The sequence below is a fragment of the Anomaloglossus baeobatrachus genome, assembly GCF_048569485.1.
Source record: "Anomaloglossus baeobatrachus isolate aAnoBae1 chromosome 3 unlocalized genomic scaffold, aAnoBae1.hap1 SUPER_3_unloc_1, whole genome shotgun sequence".
Classification (NCBI taxonomy): Eukaryota; Metazoa; Chordata; class Amphibia; order Anura; family Aromobatidae; genus Anomaloglossus; species Anomaloglossus baeobatrachus.
Window position 1 is genome coordinate 197,331 of NW_027441780.1, and position 23,090 is coordinate 220,420.

Consider the following 23,090-nt stretch of genomic DNA (forward strand, 5'->3'; position numbering starts at 1 on the left):
CTGCTGGTAATCAGCTGATGAAGTCCCCTGACGGCAGGATCAGCTGATAGCCGGCCGGGCGCGAAAAAGCCGGCGACACCACGAGAATCGATCAGCTGATGCGTCAGGTGACTGCATCAGGTGATCCACGGCCAGGTCCTGCAAGCTTCGTGCATGCACCGGGGAGACTGCACACAGCCAGAGCGGCGGTACCGAGACAGGGGCTGGGAGCGGGCATGGCACCGGGACCCTGCAGACAGGTGAGTATGACATACACACTCACTCACACACTGTATATACACACACACACTGTATATATATATACACACACACACACACACACTGTATACATACACACTGTATATACACAAACACTGTATACACACACACACTGTATATACACACACACACTGTATATACACGCGCACACACTTTCTTCCCCTGGCTGTGTAGAGTAGAGCTGCTGCTGTCTCTGTGTAATTGATCTCAGTGCACATCCACTGGGAAGAGGCAGGGAGGAGGGTTTGGGTGGGAGCAGAGTGGGTGTATTAGACACAATGGGTGTGTTAGATAAGCTAGACACCGCCCTAGAGCCACAAAGAATTCTGGGACTTGTAGGAACTGAACACAGGAAGTCAGAGGAGAGATTAACCCCATCAGAACTGGAGCCAGCAATGAGCATGTGCTGCTAGTGCACAAAGAAAGGTAATTTTGCTGAAAAAACATAATAGATGTGTTGAGGGGCACATATTAGCAAGATTTATCAGAAAAAAAAAAATCAGTTTTGGTAACTGGACAACTTCTTTAAGTCCTGCAGAGCAGCCTGTGGGCCTTCTCCCCCTGTGCGCTCGTGAGGTGGTCCCCTCCTCTGACTGGAACTCTTGGGACCCATTACTCTGCCACCCGAAGATGCAGGGCTCTGTACTTCATCCCGGCTAGCCACCTCTCCCATTCCAGGGCTCTGCCGGCTAATGGACCTGGAGCCTCCTAACTGGTGCTGTCTGCTCTCTCAGCTTAGGGGTCCTCAGCCATCCACTCGCCCAGACCCAGGTAAGGAAAGTGTGTATGAACCGGTCTGGACTTGGTGGTTCCTCTGTCTGCCTCCCTGAGAGGGAGAGCCCTCATGGGGAGCTGCAAAAGTGTGCGTCACTGCTTCCACTCTCTCTGCTGTCCCAAGGCGTTCTGACTAAGGCTGTGTGTGTCACTGCTTCCACTCTCTCTGCTGTCCCAAGGCGTTCTGACTAAGGCTGTGTGTGTCACTGCTTCCACTCTCTCTGCTGTCCCAAGGCGTTCTGACTAAGGCTGTGTGCGTCACTGCTTCCACTCTCTCTGCTGTCCCAAGGCGTTCTGACTAAGGCTGTGTGTGTCACTGCTTCCACTCTCTCTGCTGTCCCAAGGCGTTCTAACTAAGGCTGTGTGCGTCACTGCTTCCACTCTCTCTGCTGTCCCAAGGCGTTCTGACTAAGGCTGTGTGTGTCACTGCTTCCACTCTCTCTGCTGTCCCAAGGCGTTCTGACTAAGGCTGTGTGCGTCACTGCTTCCACTCTCTCTGCTGTCCCAAGGCGTTCTGACTAAGGCTGTGTGCGTCACTGCTTCCACTCTCTCTGCTGTCCCAAGGCGTTCTGACTAAGGCTGTGTGCGTCACTGCTTCCACTCTCTCTGCTGTCCCAAGGCGTTCTGACTAAGGCTGTGTGCGTCACTGCTTCCACTCTCTCTGCTGTCCCAAGGCGTTCTGACTAAGGCTGTGTGCGTCACTGCTTCCACTCTCTCTGCTGTCCCAAGGCGTTCTGACTAAGGCTGTGTGCGTCACTGCTTCCACTCTCTCTGCTGTCCCAAGGCGTTCTGACTAAGGCTGTGTGTGTCACTGCTTCCACTCTCTCTGCTGTCCCAAGGCGTTCTGACTAAGGCTGTGTGCGTCACTGCTTCCACTCTCTCTGCTGTCCCAAGGCGTTCTGACTAAGGCTGTGTGCGTCACTGCTTCCACTCTCTCTGCTGTCCCAAGGCGTTCTGACTAAGGCTGTGTGCGTCACTGCTTCCACTCTCTCTGCTGTCCCAAGGCGTTCTGACTAAGGCTGTGTGTGTCACTGCTTCCACTCTCTCTGCTGTCCCAAGGCGTTCTGACTAAGGCTGTGTGCGTCACTGCTTCCACTCTCTCTGCTGTCCCAAGGCGTTCTGACTAAGGCTGTGTGTGTCACTGCTTCCACTCTCTCTGCTGTCCCAAGGCGTTCTGACTAAGGCTGTGTGTGTCACTGCTTCCACTCTCTCTGCTGTCCCAAGGCGTTCTGACTAAGGCTGTGTGTGTCACTGCTTCCACTCTCTCTGCTGTCCCAAGGCGTTCTGACTAAGGCTGTGTGTGTCACTGCTTCCACTCTCTCTCTGCTGTCCCAAGGCGTTCTGACTAAGGCTGTGTGTGTCACTGCTTCCACTCTCTCTGCTGTCCCAAGGCGTTCTGACTAAGGCTGTGTGTGTCACTGCTTCCACTCTCTCTGCTGTCCCAAGGCGTTCTGACTAAGGCTGTGTGCGTCACTGCTTCCACTCTCTCTGCTGTCCCAAGGCGTTCTGACTAAGGCTGTGTGTGTCACTGCTTCCACTCTCTCTGCTGTCCCAAGGCGTTCTGACTAAGGCTGTGTGCGTCACTGCTTCCACTCTCTCTGCTGTCCCAAGGCGTTCTGACTAAGGCTGTGTGTGTCACTGCTTCCACTCTCTCTGCTGTCCCAAGGCGTTCTGACTAAGGCTGTGTGCGTCACTGCTTCCACTCTCTCTGCTGTCCCAAGGCGTTCTGACTAACCTCAGTCTGCTCTTCACATTCAGGTCCCCCCTCCCTTCAGGTTGTCATGGGAACTGGCCTATGTGAAGCACCCGCTCATTAGGAGATGAGACATGCAGGCTCAGCTACTGCTGAAAAGCTTTTTAACTCCTTCCTGCCAGTGTGTGTGAGGCTGTTTGAGCAAAAACAAAACTTACAAAGTTAACCTCTGCCTGTCTGGACAGATATTATAAGATACATAAGAATACATATATAAAATACAATACCCTGTAGCACCCAGTCTCAGGGGCACTACAAGTCCACCTTACACAAAGCAGTGCAGGAAAAGAATAGAGACCACCAGCCGGGTGGGGGACCCAAACGCAACCGGCCACGGCACCGGCCACCATCACCTTGGTTTACCAGAGACTTGTGTGTTTTACTAACAGTGAGTACATCAGCACCCCCTGCGGTTGCTATACCCTGCACTGAGCCACCGGGTCCCGGGGCCACCATCCCTGTCCACGGAGGGGTTAACAACTTGCTGCACAACATCTCCCCCGGGTGCCCCATAACAGCAGCGGTAGTGTTCCACCTCACCACGCAACGTGGGTGGCGTCACAAACTTACTACGGTCTAGCCCGTACATCTATGTCCCCCCATTTATTCGTCGGGTCCAGAGACCCCCAAGCCACCACCCATGAAGGCCCGGATCCGAGCAGGGCCGGCTGCTTGCACGGGGGCGGCACACTTATAAAATTCAAGGTGTAATATTTATGTTGGGCTGGAATCTCACCTTGACCAATCTGGGTAAGTGTGAGGGCCCCAGACTTCACTGCCGTACAGGAGGATTTCGGTGATGATGGAATTGAAGCTTTTTAGCCAGACCCTCACTGGTGGCTTCAGATGATGGTTTCCTTCGGATGGCATAGCAATCTCTATTGCTCATTTGTCCCTCCCTGACTGGTGAATTTCCAGGCCCAGGTAGGTGTATGTGTCCTTTCCTGTATGAGCGCAGTTGTTTAAGGTCTCTTTCACACGTCCGTCAAAATCACGCCCTTATTTCACAGACATGTTTAAAGGTGCGTATAACCCTCCGTGTGCCGTGCTTATGGCACACGTCTGTTCTCCGTGTGCTATCTGCGATAACACACGGAGAACAGGAACTTTCTGCTCACCTGTCCCTGCTGTCCGTGGTGCTGATCTACGGTCTTCGGCTCTGCCGACTCCCTGTTGCTGGTACTGCCCCGAAATGCAGTGAATATGCGAAGAGCATAATGAGTGGGGGCCGGAAGCAAGTGCCAGCAGCGGCAGAGACAGCAGCGCTGGAGAAGGTGAGTGTAGAAATCCCTTTTAATTCACAGACACGTGTGTTTTCTCTGGTGCGTGTCACATGGATCACATTTGTGCGGCCCGTGTGACACCCATGATGCCGGAGAAAAACAGACATGTCTACGTGTGGAGCACACGGGCACATGTGTGCTCCACACGGTTCATGGCAAAACACGCACCTGAGCGCAGACCCATTGATTTTAATGGGTCTACGTGTGTCCGTGTCTCCGGCACGTGAGGAAACGGATCAAACTCGTACCGGAGACACGGACGTGTGAAGGAGGCCTAAGACAAATGAAGGTGCTGGTCCAATCTTCATTTTTCTCTTCTGGAACTCTATGATGTTGGCTTCCTTTTAGGTTGATCAGTGGCGCACACGTAGAGCTGAATTTCTCCAAGATTTGTAGGTTGTCTTGGAGGCCTTTCTCAGTTGGTGTCAGCAGCAGGAGGTCACCTGCATAGAGAGAATTTCACCTGGGTGTCATGGAGTGTGAGACCTGGAGCTGTGGAACATTCCAGAGCAGTGGCCGCTCATTGCTGGAGATATTAAAGAGAGTTATGCGGGCGTCACACGGGACGATCTACTGTGCGATATATCGTCGGGGTCACGGTTTTCGTGACGCACATCCGTCATCGTTTGCGACGTCGTCCCGTGTGACACCTATGAGCGTCTGTAAACAAGTCGCTCATTTTTAAAAAATCGTTTATTCTACTTAGCGCCGGTTGTTCATCGTACCCGGGGTAGCACACATCGCTCCGTGTGACACCCCGGGAACGATGAACACAGCTTACCTACGTCCCGCGGCTCCCGCCGGCAATGCGGAAGGAAGGAGGTGGGCAGGATGTTTACGTCCCGCTCATCTTCGCCACTCCGCTTCTATTGGTTGGGCGCTGTGTGACGTCACTGTGACACCAGACGTCCCTCCCCCTTCAGGAAGTGGATGTTCGCCGCCCAAAGCGAGGTCGCTCAGCAGGTAAGTACGTGTGATGGTGGTTTAACGACTTTGTGCGCCACGGGCAACTAATTACCCGTGACACACAAACGATGGGGGCGGGTACAATTGCTCGTGCAATCGCACGATAGATCGTACCGTGTGAAGCGTGCATTAGACTTAAGGCCGCTTTACACGCTGTGATATCATGACCAATATCGCTAGCGTGCCCACCCGCCCCCATCGTTTGTACGTCACGGGCAAATCGCTGCCCGTGGTGCACAAAATCGCGCGGAGCCATCACACGGACTTACCTGCCTAGCGACGTCGCTGTGACCGGCGAACCTCCTCCTTTCTAAGGGTCCGGTTCATTCGGCGTCACAGCAACGTCACTAAGCGGTCGCCCAATAGAAGCGGAGGGGCGCAGATGAGCGGCACATAACATCCCGCCCACCTCCTTCCTTCCTCATTGTGGCTGGGTCACAGGTAAGGTGAGGTTCCTCGTTCCTGCGGTGTCACACATAGCGATGTGTGCTGCCGCAGGAACGACGAACTACATCGTAGCGGCGGCAGCAGCAGCGATAATCGAGATTAGGGGGGCATTTTAGCGATTTTGAACGTTTTTGCGACGATTCAAAATCGCTAATAGGTGTCACACGCAACAACATCGCTAATGCGGCCGGATGTGCGTCACAAATTCCGTGACCCCAAAAACATTGCTTTAGCGATGTTGTAGCGTGTAAAGCGGCCTTTAGGTTGTAGCCCTATCTGACTCCTCGGCTCTGCTGGAAATAAGCCATTCTTCTGTTGTTCACACTGCAGAGGTTCTCGGTTTAGGAGCTTTTGATGACATCGTAGGGCTTTCCTACTATTCCGCTCTCCAGAAATTTCAAGAACAAGCCCGGGTGCCACACGGAGTCAAAAGCCTTTTTAAAGTCCACAAAACAGGCGTATATCTTTATGTACTTTGTTTTGTGGATGTGGCTCCGAATGAGACTGTGCAGGGTGTAGATGTGATCCGTGGTGCAATGGTTTGGCAGGAACCCTGGTTGGCTCTTGCTGAGGACATTGTGCTCGGTGAAGAAACTGAGGATCCTGTTGTTCAGGAGGCTGGTGAACAGTTTTCCCAGGTTCCTGCTGACACGTCTTCCTCTGTAGTTGGTCATACCTGTCCCCGCTCTTGTGGATGGGTGTGATGGGCCCTTGCTTCCAGGTACGAGAGAAGTAGCTGGCACTCAGCACAATATTAAACAATTTAACCATTCCAGCTTGTATTTCCGGTGGGCTTTATTTCAGCATGTCTGGGGGATTCCATCCGGACCACTGGCTTTTTTACACCTTATGGAAGAGATTCTCTGCAACTTCCTCTAATGTAATTGGTGTATCCAGAGGGTTTTAGGAATTTTTTTACTTTCTCCTCCATCGCCTTTAGTTTTGATGTTCTGTTTTCCTGTTCTTGGCTTAGTCCTTCTTTTGGGATGTCTTTGTAGAGGTCTCTGAAGTACTGGAGACAGATGTTACCATTTTGTATATGGATGTTGGTCTTGCTTTTTGTGTCCATGTGACTCCATAGTTCCCAGAAGGAGTTGTCTTGGAGGGCGTCTTGGCGTTGGCTAAGTTTGGTAGAGATGTAGCTCTGCTTCTTTCTCCTGAGGATGGTTTTGTATTGCCTTTGTATGGTGTCATAGGCTTCCCTCAGGCCCGGGTGGTTGGGGTCTCTGTGTTTATTGTTTGAGGCTGTTTTCAGGGTCTTTTGTACGGCTTTACATTCTCTATCAAACCAACCATTGATCTGCTCTTCTTTTGGTCTCTTGTAGTTGACTTGTGTAAGGTTGGACAATTTGGCCATGGTGTAGAATGTTTTGATGAGGTCTTTTGTAGCCTAACTCACTCCTTCTGGGTTAGACTTGTAGCTGTAGAAGTTATGGAGCATCTCTTGGATTTCGGGCCTGTTGGGAGCCTCTTTATATTTTATTGCTGACTGTGGTTTTCTGCCAGGTCACTCAGCTCAATGAGGTTACCTGCAATCACCGGTGGAGGATTGTGGGAGCTGTAACCTGAGCGATGTCATCACAGCTCAGTCATTCTCTGCCTGAGGCTGGAGTCACACTTGCGTATGAAAAATCGGTCCAATTATCATGCCAGACATTAGGACGATTTTTTTGTCACTTGTCATCCTTGTGCTGTCCGTGTGCAATCTGTTTTGTTTTTTGTTTTTTTTAGCAGCTTTTAGTCATTTACAGGACCTTTTACAGGAGCATTAAGGCCTTGTGCGCACACTGCGTTTTTTCCCCTTCAGGTTCTGCTGCAGAATTTCTGCAGCAAAAAGAATGTGCATGTCACTCCTTTTCCGCAGGTACCTGCGGTTTTTGCCATAGATAATGGTAAAAAAAGCAGAGAACAATCTGCGGAAAATTCGCAGCCAAACCGCGGTTAAACCACATGCGGTTTTCGGTTGCGGTTTGCTGTGTTTTTTTTTACCGCAAATGCGGTAATCCTTCAGAGGGTGCGGAATTTTCTTAAGAGAATTCCATTTTCTAGTGCGCACAGGGCAGTGTTTTCTGCTACAAGATAGAATTGTATCCATAAAAACGTATGTCACTAGGAAGGTCCTTTTTTTCTCAAACCCATAGACTTGCATTGGCAAGTCTTGCGCGAGATACCTGTGCAGTCGCAGCGTTCTGTGATTTATTTATTTTATTTTTAATTTATTTTTTTCATCAGTCCGATTGGAGCTAAGAAAAAAACGCAGATCGGAGCTGCCTCATTGATTAACTTTGTTTTGAGGCCAATGCGAGATTTTCTCACATTGCACTCGTGCGAGTCATACGCAAGTGTGACTCCAGCCTGAAGCCATGTTCTATGGCCACACGCTGTGATTTCAGATGGAGCAGAGCTGCAATCGTCGTGGGACATTGTGTGGATTACGTCGGTCCTGGGTGTTTTGGGGGTTAATAAAGGGGTGCCTTTTAGTATTTTATTTCAGATAAAGGATTTTTGGTGTTTGTGTTTTATTTTCACCTACATATTATTAATGAGGGGTCTCATAAACACCTCCCCGTTAGTAATCTGGGGCTTATTGGCAGCTCTGTGCTGCCATTAACTCCTTATTACCTCGATTGTCACCACACCGGTGCAATCGGGATAACATGGGTAAAGTGCTGGGACTAGAGCATCTAATTCATGCAGCAATTCCAGGCGGCTACAGGCTATATTTAGACCAAGCGAGCCCAATAACTATGAGTCTCCCCAGCCTTAGAATACCAGCTGCTAGCTTTATCATGGCTGGGTATCAAAATTGAGGTGGGGTGCACGCAGTTTTTCTAAAATTATATAATTTTAAAAGAGCTACATGCGGTTCTTATTTTTTGATACACAACCAAGGTAAGGGTACGACTGGGGGCTGCAGCCTGTAGCTGTATGATTTATCTGTGCTGGGTTTCATAATACGGGGGGATGCTACACCAATATTTTTTTTTATTTTTATATTTTTACAGCAATAGAGACGCACACACAGCGCCTCTGGTTGCAGTCAGACACACGGTTACACAGGCTGGGGGCGCGTCTGACTGCAACATCTGCAAGGAGTTTGTATGTTCTCCCCGTGTTTGTGTGGGTTTCCTCTGCGTTCTCTGGTTTCTTCCCACACTCCAAAGACATTCTGATAGGGAATTTAGATTGTGAGCCCCAATGGGGACAGTGTTGCTGATGTATGTAAAGCGCTATGGAATTAATAGCGCCATATCAATGAATAAATATATATTATCTTTTATATATCTATCTGTATTATCTATCACATATCCATCATCGATCTGTCTATCTCTATTAACTATTATCTAATTATCTGTATATTTTCTATCCAAATCTATCTATCACTATTAACTCTCCATCTAATTTATCTATCAGACAGCTGGTATAAATCCGTGAGGAGGACGAGGCCGAAGATCAGCGCAGAACACAGGAGGAAGGGTCAGTGCAGTGATCTATCTATTATCTGTCTGTATTATCTATCACATATCTATCTATTATCTATTTATCACTATTACCTGTCTATCTATATATCTATCTATTATATCTGTCTATTGACTTCCATTATACTCAGTAAACAAGTTGATCCCGCCCTAACGTCAAAATGCTTGTTCCAAGCACCGGAGCATGGTCGCACTCGCCGGAGTCTATGAAGCGGTGTGTGCACATACGAGGTCTACACTGATGGACAAATAATCACAATACAGAGCCCAGTGTATTATATCAGCGAGCAGAGGATCTCAGGACTAGAGATGAGCGAACCCGATGTTCAGTGTTCGTTTTTTTTTGAGCCAAATGCCGACTTTCAAAAAAACAGAGTTCGGATGCTTTATGGAAGCTGAGCAATGGCGCCAGCATCGCTGTGCTCAGGTACGCTCGGTGCTCAGCCCGGTGCGAGCCCATTGCAGTGATTAAACTGCTCACACTGGGGGTAACAACAGCATGATCACATGTAATATGCAACCCACCCCCCCAAAAAGAAAAGAAAAAACTCCGCCCACCCTCTCACGGAAGTATTCTGCTTATGGCTGTATGTGGAAGGAGACTCAAACTGCCAATCAGTGACTTCCATTGGGATTCGGGTTAATTTCCACTTAGAGGAGGTACGACTGCTGCCGCCGAACCGAACTGTCACAGGTTCGCTCATCTCTACTCAACACCCCAAACTGGGAGAAAAGAAAGTGAATAAGAAGATCAAAGAGGTTTTCTATAAATCAAAAAAATGTTTCATACAAAAAATCCAAAGAGAATATAAAAAATTATACATGTGAAACAGGTTTTTGATGTTTTTGCAGCCACCCAGTGTGGTGTAAGATAAAACATAAAGCAGAGATCCGGGGGGGGGGGGGGGGGAGTGTCAGCGCTGGCACCATTCTTTCCCCTGCTCAGCATTGCAGATGTCGCCACAGTTGAAAGCAATGATGAAAGATGGAGCTCTCTGCTTCCTCCTCCATCGTTCTCCTTCTGCATCTGAGATCTGGCGTCTCAGCACAGGGGGGCGCGATGACGTCACTACTGTGTGCCCGCTGTGCCGAGATGTGCAGAGCTGCAGAGCACGCACCAATGTACACTGGTGGCCAATGGCCATAATACTATGTGGAGGACTATGGGGTGCATCATAATATATGGAGGACTATGGGGTGTGCACTATGCTATATGGAGGACTATTGGGGTGCATTATACAATATGAAGGACTTTGGTGGGTGCATTTTAGTATATGGATGACTATATGGTGTGCATTATATTATATGGAGGCCTATGGGCTCTTCATTATACCATATGGAGGACTATGGTGGTTGTATTACACGATATGGAGGTTTCATTACATTATATGGAGGACTATAGGGATGCATTAAAATATATGGAAAGTGCATTGTAGTATATGGAGGACTATGAGGGCTAAAGTATACTATATCGAGGACTATGGGGTGTATTACAATATATGAAGGAATATGGGTATGTATTATAATATATGGAGGACTATGGGGTGCATTATATTATATAGTAATATGTGGAAGGCAATGTGAAGCCCATCATACTAACTGGAGAGCTATGGGGGGGTTATTTTTTTATATATATATTATATTATGATATATATATATTTATTTATTATATATATATAAAGGAATATGGGGGTTGCATTCATGGCCGGCTTTAGCTTTGTGCGACTGGTGCGGGCAAATAGAGCGCCAGCCGGCAGGCATTACAGGGGCGCCTGAGGGAGCAGCAATTCACTTTCATTTGCTGCTCCTGCGGTGCACAGGCTCCAGCAGAGGGCGCCCTCCCCTCCTGTTCGCTCTGCGTCCTGTCTTCTCCCGTCTTCACCAGAGAGGGGGAGTAGAGCCGTCTGCACTGCTGCAGCTGGAGAAGCTGCTTCTAAAGACCCTCTGAACTCCAGGAGGTCAGGAAGGAGGTGAGTATAATGTGAATCATGTATTATGTGCTGTCTGTATGTGTCATGTATAAGATAGGTTTGTCCTGTATATTGCTATATGTAGCTGTAGCCCTGAATCTTCTGCGACCACCGCATTGAATTGTTTCGGCGTCACATTGCCCCCGTTACAGTTCAATCCTGTAACAGAGCAAAAGTTCCATGCTCTATTATTGCCCGCGGGTGCGGTAATCTTTGAGAACATGCGGAATTTTCTCAAGAAAATTCCATTTCCCAGTGCGCACATAGCCTAAGTGGATCCTGCCACGTCTGCTTCTATCCCTGCTGAACTGACTCTGGGGCAGCACGGGCGATATAGGAGGCGTAGAGGCCATGCATGGATTGGTCTCAGGGGCCACACGGCTCTGGTAGCAGAAGCGTCCATCTAGAACCTTCCACATGACTTTTCCTTCTGTCCGTGACTTTTACATTATTTATTTTACAGATTTGAAATTCAGGGAAAAGATATGCAGAACGCTGCAGACACAATGGATAAAGGAGAAATGGATGTGCGGGATGATGAACGGAGTAGAGACCTTTCCACAGGTAACCCTCCTCAGTGAAGCGTCACCATTAAATAACAAGGAGAACAGTCACACTCCCAGCTGCAAGGAGAAAATGAAGTTACTCGTATACAGTCACCGATGCAGTGCGGGAACAGTAACACCACTCACAGGCTGTCAGCCAAGGAACAAGAGGGTTGATTACTGTGCACTTACGATCTAGTAAGTGGTGACTGTTTCTGCCTCTCCCACTGTGCTGGTGACTGGAAGTGAGCAGCTGCTGGGAGAAAGTAACTGCATTTTCTCCTTGCAGTTACTGTGTCACAATCTCTCCACTATAATAAAGATAATAAGCTGCACACTAACCACTATAAAAGTATAAACATGAAAATGGTAAAGCATTACTGCTATAGGGATACTATGAACAATGAAAAATACCTTTAGCTATCTGGAAAAAATGAAATACATGAAAAATGGTATTGCAAAACTGCTATGAGTATTTGAAAGTAGTAGAGATGTTTAGCAAATGTATTGATCAATGCAAATGAGCCCGAAAACCAACGACAAGGTAATCTCTAATTTTTCGGCAACCTAATCTTGTAGTAGGGCAGGGTTCTCAGTCAGAAGAAACTGCATGCTAATCAGAAAAAAGACTGACTGGAACACCTATATGTGCATTATAGTATTATAGTCATGTATTTTTGAGCTAGTGCCTAATTCACACTCATAGGTGTTCCAGTCAGTCTTTTTTCTGATTAGCATGCAGTTTCTTCTGACTGAGAACCCTGCCCTATTACCAGACTCTATTCATGATCCTATATAGCCAGGACCCTGTCTGCCCATACTTGCAGATTTTAATAGCACATAGAGAGGCATTGAAGTTAGGTTCCCGAAAAATTAGAGATTACCTTGACGTTGGTTTCGGGCTCACTTGCATTGATCAATACACTTGCTAAACATCTCTCCTACTTTCAAATATTCATAGCAGTTTTGCAATACCATTTTTCATGTATTTCATTGTTTCCAGATAGCTAAATGTATTTTTCACTCTTCATAGTATCCCTATAGTAGTAATGCTTTACCATTTTCATGTTTACATTTTTATAGTGGTTAGTGTGCAGCTTATTATCTTTATTATAGTCATGTATTTCTGAGCTAGCACCTAATTCACACATATAGGTGTTCCAGTCAGTCTTTTTTCTGACTAACAATCTCTCCGCTGTCTTAGACGCAGTGAGTGACAATTTTGCCTCCCTATGGAATCAGGGCCATGCCAAGCTGTTAGTTTATTGAGCGACAGCTCAGCTGTCCAATCTGAAACTGGGAGGTGCTTGCTATCTTCAGGGGTTCCCTGTTCTGAGTGATTGATCAGTTACTTAGCTGAGTAGTTGGTCTCAAAACCAGGGTATCACGGAGGTGTTGGGGTAACTGGAGCAGGGACCCCAGAAACTGGTCCTCAGACTAGGGACCTCTTGCTCTCTCTTATCCCAGAGGTAGGTTTGATGGTATCCAGGTCTGGACCGCCAGCAAAACCCTAACTCCCTAACTCCTTTCCAAACCCTGATCTAACACCCCCTCTCCCCCTCATCGAGAGTGGAGATGCAAACACCACAAATACCACAGGCACAGGAAAAAAAACAAAACTCATACACACTGCACACAAAGCAGAGACAATACATGTATGGGAGGGAATAAAGTATAAGGAAGGAAGTAAATGAACAACGGGGGAACTTCCACACCACTCAAAACAGTAAACTACTGGTCACCAAGAATAGGATCGCCACAAAGACCGGAATCACAGGAGCATAAGCTGAAGGTATCATCTGCAGTAACAAACAGACTCACAAACCTTAAATACGGAGAAGACCGATGAATAGAAATTAGCCCCCTGAGTCTCAAGGAGCCACACACCACTCCACAAGAATTAACTCCTGCAGGACTGGAAAGCAGTTGAAAAGACTCAGCTGAGGCTGAGCAACTAAGATCAGGTTGCCTGTGAACAGAGTCCGCCGCGGCGGCACCCCGCGAATGTGGGCCTGAACACCACATAACACAGGGCCTCCATTTTCCCTGATCCACTATCCTCCTGGTATTCTGACCCCAGACCTGACTACGCCTTTGACTTTCCCCTTAGTTCACGGCATGTTCTCTTTGTATCTGACCCCAGAACATTCTATAACCCTGCCTCACGGCTTGTCCATGCAGTGACTAGCGTCACGCACTGTTCCAATAAACCAAATAGATATCATTTAAATTCTAGGTACTCAGATTACCACTATATCTGAAGGTAAATAGTGTTTTTGTAGCTGCCAGGTTTTCTTTAATCCCTTCTCAATATGGAATGTATTATAACATCCTATTACTACTTGCGGGCTCAGAAGCTGAGTCTCTATTATTGCCAGCTTATGATATCTGAGTTATTCAGTGGAGGTAAGCTTCACCCACTGCTGTTAACTTTTCAATCTTTGACAGCAGCATTCGCAGCACGCAGCTTATGGGGTACAATGTTCCACATATCCAACGCCCCCAGCAACGTTATCGTTGGCTGCAGATGGGTCGCCATAATTGCTAGGGATCTGCTAAAGACTCCTTGCCCTATATAACGGTACTCCTATGATATCCACACCTCTAGCTATTCCTTCAGTGGTGTAATTTCAAAAATGAGAATTTGTGGGGGGTTTCCACTGTTTAGGCACATCAAGGGCTTTACAAATGCGACATGGCATCCTCTATTGATTTCAGCCAATTTTGTTCTCCAAAAGTCAAATGTTGCTCCTTCCCTTCCGAGCCCTGCCGTGGACCCAAGCAGCAGTTTTTCCCATCACATATGGGGTATCGGCGTAGACACGAGAAATTGCACAACAGAATTATGTGGTACAATTTCTCATCTTACCTTTGGGAAGATGAAAATTTGTGGTTAAAGCAACACTTTTGTAGGAAAAATATAAATCTTTATTGTTTCCTTCCAGATTGCTTTAAGTCCTGTGACGCATCTTAAGTGTACTTTGACATTGATGAAGGAAATTAGTGATCTGGCTTAGGTGGTCAGACAATTCTTTGGACCTGCTGTATCATATTCTATTTTGTACTTGAATTTTGCTTTTAAAAGAATTTTTCATTTAACGTTGGAGTTTTATTCAAAGCCACATGGAAGCCGGATCACTTATCTTATTTATCTGTGCCTAACGCTGAGCCGAAGCGGGATCCCGTGCTTCCTTATGCAGACATTCGGAGTGGTCTCTGGGGTGAGCGGTACTTAATTCTAGTACTTTGGCATTGAATTACAGCTGTAGGAATATTACAAAAAAGGGATAAATACACAGCTAATGTTAAAGATGAGTAAAGATATAGGCATTGCATTACTGCTTTAGAAATATTTTCAGAGAGATTCTTAGCTTATGTATTGGCCAATCCATGTGAGCCCAAGGTGATCTCATTATATTGGGAACCTAACCTTAAATGCCTCAATCTGTGATTAAAAATCTCCATGTCTGGACAGATAGGTTCCTGGCTAAATAAGATGGTGCAGACACCCTGGCTATAGGGCAGAGTCCTTGGTCAGGTGCTTGTTAAGGTTATCGGGCTCACATGGATTGATCAATACATAAGCTAAGAATCTGACTTTGTAAATATCTCTAAGGCCTCCGTCACACATCCGTGTGTTCGGTACATGTGAGGTCCGTTTTCACACGTTCCCGGAGAGACTGACACATGTAGACCCATTATAATCAATGGGTTTGCGCACTCGGGCGGTTTTAACATGGACCATGTGTCCGTGTGGCGCATACGTGTGTCCATGTGCTCCACACGTTGACATGTCCATTTTACTCCAGCAGCACAGGTGTCACACAAACCGCCGGATGTGCTCCGTATGACATCAGTGTGACACGTACTGGAGAAAAACACGTTTCTTTAAAATAAAATTAATTTCTACACTCACCTCCTCCATCACTGATGTCTCTGCTGCTGCTGTCACTTGCTTCCGACCCCTGCTCATTATGCTCATTGTATATTCATTACACCGAGGACTGGAAGCAACAGTGCGGGAGACAGCAGCGCTAGGGACAGGTGAGCGTAAAATTCCTGTATCACAGATAACACACAGAGAGCATTTGTGTGCCGAAACCACGACACCTAGAGGGTCATACGCACCTTTTACACGTCCGTGCAAGACGTACATGGTTTTGACGGATGTGTGAAAGAGGCCTAAAGCAGTAATGCAATACCTATGTTGTATTACCCATTTTTCTCTATGTATGAATCCCTTTTTTCTAATATTTCTACAGCAGTAATGCCGGTATCCTTATATAATTGAGTGCCACTGGATATGCTTTTGTAGATATGTTTTATTGAATGTCGTTTTGAGCACTTCGAAGGGTGCAGTTTTTAAAATGTCATTTCTCTGACGCCTCATTGGGGGACACAGGACCATGGGTGCTATGCTGCCTATCCATAGGAGGACACGAAGTAGATGCAAAAGCATAGCTCCTCCTCTGCAGTATACACCCCCTGGCCGGGCCAGGCAGTCTCAGTTTTAGCTTAGTGTCTGTAGGAGGCACTTCCTTTCAAGGTTTGTTATTTTTTGAGGGCGACGGTTTCCTTTTGGGACCGATCTCCCACTACCATTAACGGGCGGGAACGTGAAGTGTTGCCTACACGTACCCCCTCCCGCGACGCTGGATCCTGGGCTGGACGACGGGTTCCATAGACACCGATTTTCCAAAGCCCAGGGCAGAGGCACAATTCCTCAGCCCCTCTCTGCAGGCTCTGAGTTGAATATGGCATCAATTCCTCAGCCCCTCTTTGCAGGCTCTGAGTTGAATATGGCACCGTTGTGACCGTATACAGCAAGCTGACTGCTATTGTCACTGCCTGGATTGAAGCAGTGTTTAAGGCGAGATCACCCCTGACTGGTTTCCCAGATAAAGGTAGAAAAGGCTGTGCAGGAAAGGCTCCCAGGGCTGAATATACAGTATTTATGAGAAAGTCCCTGGCTAATGCAAGGAAGAGAGCCCCAGGAATCCTGAACACACAGTGTTAACTTTTCCCTAGCTTGCTGGCTGGAGGAGGGGTGGGGAAGTCCCTCCTGTTTGCAAACTCCTGCACAGATAATTTCCCGGTGGCAGGGGGGAGGGGGTGGCTAGAGAATCACAGAGCTCAGGGACTCATGCTGTTTATTATCTGCTCTGTTTATTTGATCTAGCAGAAAAGCCGGCTGATAACCACCAGTGACACACTGACTAGAGGGAGGAAAACTATCAGAAGCTCCTTTCCCGCCGGTTTTTACTACCCACAGCGGGGGGCACACTGACTACTTCACGCTCTTTTAGCGCTAAGCCCCGCCCCCCCAGGAAAGCGTGGGAAGATCTCCAGCCATCGGCTGATTCTGGTAAGGTGCTGCTCACTGTAGCTCTGCTGAGCATTGCTCCCCCTTCTAGCATACTCCTATCAGGAACATGCAGAATTCAAAAGGCACTAAGAGGCTTAAGGGTCACATAGTCTATTATTCAGCCTGCACTGCCTGCCACGTTGAGCTACCACGTAAACACACCTCTTCTCTCTGTGAATCCTGTGCCCCTATAGCCCGCCAAGACCCGTCAGCCCAGAGCCTAGGGCTCCCAGCCCACCGGAATGGGCACAGTTTCTGTCCCAATCCATGGAAAAACTGTCACAGAACCTGGTGCTGGCTATGCAATGTCGTCCTCCACACCCTTCTGTGTCCCTGGACGGAACGCAGCCTGAGGATACCCCTATGGAGGATCCTTCTGAGGTAATCCGGGCACATGCTTCACCGGTTGCAAGAATCAGGAAAAGAGCACACGGCCGGGTGTCTCCAGTGGGCTCTCCCTCGGGAGCACACAGGGCAGGCTCTCCCACACGCTCCACGGTGTCTGAAGAGCTGGAGGAGGGAGAATGCTGTTTGTACCAGGAGGATTCCTTGGTTTCAGCCTCCCCAGGTGATCAAACTGCAATAGACTCCCTTATAGCAACAATCAACCAAACTCTGCATGTGGAGGATCCCCCATCCACTACCACTGACCATGCGGTCTCCTTTAAGAGGGCAAGGAAACCCCAAAAGGTTTTCGCTGATCACCCTGAGTTTCAGGATTTACTCACAAAGCAAAGGGAGAAGCCTGACAGGCGCTTCGGTAACCGAAAACTCATGGAGTCCCGATACCCTTTTGCCTCACCTGCCCCTAAGGGCTGGGCCGATCCGCCCTCGGTCGACCCCCCCCCGGTCTCCCGCCTTACCACAAAGACGCTCCTGTCTTTACCCGATGGTTCCTGCATCAATGACCCGACAGACAGACAGGTGGAGCACCTCGCCCGCTCTGCTTTTGAGGCTGCGGGTTCCTCCCTCTCGCCCTCCTTTGCCTCTGTGTGGGTCGCTAAGGCGATCTCAGTCTGGGCAGAATCCCTTAATGCTTCGCTTGAGGAATCCCAGTTCACTCATACCTTCACAGAGGTAACAGCTCAAATTGCCACTGCGGCGGAGTACGTCATGCAGGCCTCCATGGACGCTGCTACCTGCGCAGCGTTTGCCGCCTCAAATACCATAGCCATCTGTAGAGCTCTCTGGCTCCGACAATGGCGAGCGGACTCTGCCTCCAAGAAGTCTTTCACGGACCTTCCCTTTTTTCCAGACCGATTTTGTTTGGCGAACGTCTGGACAAGCTCATTTCTGACGCCACGGGAGGAAAGAGTACCTCCCTCCCCCAGCTGAAGTCCAGGACGTCCTTCACCAGACGTTCACAGTCCTCGTTCCGCTCATTTCGGAACTCATTTGGTTGGTCGACACCCCGTGCTGTCCACGCCACCAGCCGCGGACTACGCAGGGACCGACCTTCTCAGCTCTCCCCGAAACCTACTTCATCATGGCAGCCTAGACCGAAACAGTCCAGGGCTAGGGAGACTCGGCCACGACGTTTCCCCCCCCCCAATGACTCCTTCGGCGCCCCGGAAGACACACTCATTGTAGGAGGTCGACTGCGGCTCTTTCAACACATCTAGGCTGCCACCTCAGACGACAAATGGGTGCGAGACCTTGTGTCTTCCGGTTACCACATAGAATTTCGGACCCGACCCCCGAGTCGGTTCTTTCTCTCAAACCCCCCAAAGACTCGAAAACGATGCAAAGCTTTTTTCTCAGCAATCCACTCGCTCCAAACAGCAGGAGTGATAATACCTGTCCCAGACGACAAGAAGTTCGGGGTTTTTTATTTCAACCTCTTTGTGGTCCACAAAAAGGATGGGTCAGTTCGACCCATCCTGGACCTCAAACACCTAAACAAGCATGTGCACGTACGGACATTCAGAATGGAGTCCCTAAGGTCCATTATTGCATCCATGGTTGAAGGGGAATTCCTCGTATCCATAGACATCAAGGACGCGTACCTGCACATACTCATCGCCCCAGATCACCAAAAGTTCCTCCGCTTTGCAATTCAGGGCTCCCACTTTCAATTCGTATCTCTACCCTTCGGCCTTGCCACCGCACCAAGGGTCTTCACCAAAGTCATGGCGGCCGCCATGAGCGTCCTTCACGCCAGGGGAGTGGTCATTCTCCCTTACTTGGATGACCTCCTCATCAAGGCCCCCTCCTTCCGCGACTGCTCAACCAGCATACAGATCACTGTGGACACTCTATCCCGCTTAGGGTGGCTAGTGAATCTGGACAAATCATCCCCGGTCCCATCACGATCCATCACCTTCCTGGGCATGTCCCTGGACACCCGTCGGGGCTTGATCCTTCTCCCTTAGGACAAGGCGATCGCTCTTCAACGAGCGGTACGCTGCCTTCTACGTCCTCTCCGTCTCACTCCATTCGATTCAGCATGAAAGTGCTCGGCAGGATGGTGGTGGCTATGGAAGCAGTACCCTTTGCTCAACTGCACCTCCACCCACTGCAGCTAGCCCTTCTAGCGGCCTGGGACAAGAGCCCCTTCTCCCTGGACAGACATCTTCACCTGACGCCTTCAGTCAGGTACGCACTCCGCTGGTGGCTTCGGTCCTCATCCCTATCGAAGGGGAGATCCTTTCTCCCAGTGAACTGGCTGGTCCTGACCACGGACGCCAGCCTCCTAGGCTGGGGAGCAGTGTACCGGCACCACACTGCTCAAGGACGTTGGATGCCCCAGGAGTCTTCCCTACCCATAAACACCCTGGAACTCCGCACGATCTTCCTCGCGCTCAGAGCGTTCTGCTCTCTGCTAGCGGGTCGTCAGATTCGAGTCCAATTGGACAATGCGACAGCTGTAGCCTATATCAATCGGCAGGGGGGCACCCGCAGCAAAGCGGCTTATCTCGAGGCCCACAAGATCCTCAGCTGGGCCGAATCGACGGGATCAGTGATATCAGCGGTACACATACCGGGGGTAGAGAACTGGGCAGCAGACTTTCTAAGTCTCCAAGGCCTGGCCGCCGGAGAATGGTCTCTCCACCCAGATGTGTTTCCACACATCTGCACTCGCTGGGGCACACCAGACGTGGACCTAATGGCCTCAAGGTTGAACGCAAAGGTACCCGAGTTCATAGCCAGGTCACGCGACCCGCAGTCCATCGGCGCGGATGCTCTAGTCTGCTCCTGGCACCACTTCCGCCTGCCTTACATATTTCCACCTCTACCCCTGCTGCCGCGGGTGATCAGGAAGATCAAGGCAGAGGGAGTCCCGGTGATACTGATAGCACCGGACTGGCCCAGGCACGCCTGGTGCAACGAATTAGTACAAATGCTCACAGACGCACCGTGGCGCCTTCCAGACATCCCAGACTTGCTGACCCAAGGGCCCATTTCCCATCAGAACTCCAGAGCCCTGAAGCTGACGGCATGGCCATTGAGACCTGGGTATTAACAAGAGCGGGATTCTCCCCCACGGTTATTTCCACCATGATCAGCGCCCGAAAGCCTGCTTCATCCCGCATTTACCACCGTACGTGGAAAGTCTTCCTTTCATGGTGCAGAGAAACTAATGTCCAGCCTATGCCTCTGGCCATCCCCAGAATTCTCGACTTTCTACAGTCTGGCTTGCAAGCGGGGTTGGCTCTCAGTTCCCTTAAAGGGCAGGTCTCAGCACTCTCAATCTTCTACCAATGCCGCCTGGCTCAAAAACCGCAAGTCAAGACCTTCCTCCAGGGCGTTTCCCATCTAGTTCCCCCATACAAACGGCCGCTGGACCCATGGGACCTCAACATTGTTCTGGACGGTCTCCAGAGGTCTCCCTTTGAACCCCTCAAGGAATCCTCCCTTGGTCTTCTGTCCTGGAAGGTAACATTCCTGGTGGCAATTACGTCCATCAGACGGGTTTCGGAGCTAGCAGCACTCTCTTGCCGCGAGCCTTTCCTGATCTTTTACCAGGACAAGGTGGTTCTGCGCCCCCTTCCATTTCCTTCCAAAGGTTCTTACCCCGTTTCATTTGAACGAGGACATTGTTCTGCCTTCATTTTGTCCACACCCAGTTCATAGGGTGGAAAGGACTCTGCATTCGTTAGACCTCGTCAGAGATTTCAGATATTACATATCCAGGACAGCCCCCTTTAGGAAAACGGACTCTTTGTTCGTCATTCCTGAGGGGCCTAAGAAGGGACAGGCAGCTTCAAAGGCAACTCTGGCTCGCTGGATTCGCTCTGCGATCCAGGAAGTCTACTGCCTGCAACTCAAGCCCATTCCTAGTGGGCTGCGGGTTCATTCCACGCGAGCAGTTGGCGCTTCGTGGGCCATTCGGCATCAGGCTTCAGTGGAACAGGTGTGTAAGGCTGCGACCTGGTCTAGCCTACATACTTTTTCAAAGCATTACAGAGTCCATACCCAGGTTTCAACTGAGGCAAATTTGGGTAGGAAAATTCTGCAAACGGTAGTAGAGCACCTCTCTCAGTAGGCGCTCCAGGCTGTCTGGGACTGCTTCCTAGTCCTTGGGTTGTGTTGTCTTCTTTTATGTTTCCCACCCATGGACTGCTTTAGGACGTCCCATGGTCCTGTGTCCCCCAATGAGGCGTCGAAAAACGTATTTTTGTGTACTCACCGTAAAATCGTTTTCTCTTAGCCATCATTGGGGGACACAGCACCCACCCTGTTGCCCTGTGGGGCCTTGGTTCTCTCAGTACCTTATTTGGTTTTGAATTCTTCTTTTCTCAAGTTCCTCTGTTGAGAAGTTTTTTACTGCTTTTTTCTCCTACTGCTTGTGTACTAAAACTGAGACTGCCTGGCCCGGCCAGGGGGTGTATACTGCAAAAGAGGAGCTACGCTTTTGCATCTACTTAGTGTCCTCCTATGGATAGGCAGCATAACACCCATGGTCCTGTGTCCCCCAATGATGGCTAAGAGAAAACGATTTTACGGTGAGTACACAAAAATCCGTTTTTTGGGTATCTTCTGTCACATAGGCCTTATAAAGTAGAACTTTGCTACATATTTATTTTGGAATTTGTATGGCTTTATGTGTGTCTTATGTGTACGTTTGAGGTTACATTTTTAAAAGCTTATAACATCAATCAACAATTTTATTTATGACAGATGATGGTACCAGGAGTTCAACACAGAATGCTAAGGGAAGTGAAAGTCACAAAGGAGAGAAGCCATATTCTTGTTCAGAATGTGGGAAATGTTTTGCTCGGAAATCACATCTCATTATACATGAGAGAATTCACACAGGAGTGAAGCCATATTCATGTTCAGAATGTGGGAAATGTTTTGCTCAGAAATCAGTTCTTGTTAAACATGCGAGAATTCACACAGGAGTGAAGCCATATTCATGTTCAGAATGTGAGAAATTTTTTGCTCGGAAATCACATCTCATTATACATGAGAGAATTCACACAGGAGTGAAGCCATATTCATGTTCAGAATGTGAGAAATGTTTTGCTGACAAATCACATCTTATTATACATGAGAGCATTCACACAGGAGTGAAGCCATATTCATGTTCAGAATGTGAGAAATGTTTTGCTGACAAATCACATCTTATTATACATGAGAGAATTCACACAGGGAAGCCATATTCATGTTCACAATGTGAGAAATGTTTTGCTCAGAAATCACATCTCATTACACATGAGAGAATTCACACAGGAGAGAAGCCATATTCATGTTCACAATGTGAGAAATGTTTTGCTCAGAAATCACATCTCATTACACATGAGAGAATTCACACAGGAGAGAAGTCATATTCATGTTCACAATGTGAGAAATGTTTTGCTCGGAAATCACATCTCATTATTCATGAGAGAATTCACACAGGCGGGAAGCCATATTCATGTTCAGAATGTGGGAAATGTTTTGCTGACAAATCAAATCTCATTACACATGAGCGAATTCACACAGGAGAGAAGCCATATTCATGTTCAGAATGTAGGGAATGTTTTGCTCAGAAATCACATCTTATTACACATGAGAGAATTCACACAGGAGTGAACCCATAGTCATCAATAGAATGTCTGTTTTAGTAAATATTAAAAACTTTCAATATTTGTTAATAAATACTTCATTTTATTTCATGGGTCATTACGGTTGTGTACTTTTTATGATGGATCATTTACAAACTATTCAGTTTTTTACACTTTTGTTTTCTATCTTTTGATTGGGAGAAAACTTTTCTGGGTTGTTTTTTTTTTTTTTTTTTTTTAATATATAGCCAAGATGTATT

At 48.3% G+C, this 23,090-nt stretch overlaps 1 pseudogene; it reads left to right on the forward strand.

Annotated features, from left to right (window-relative positions):
* Positions 1-22,866, forward strand: part of LOC142258693 (uncharacterized) — a 98,658-nt pseudogene extending 75,792 nt beyond the window's left edge.
* Positions 22,867-23,090: the final 224 nt, after the last annotated feature.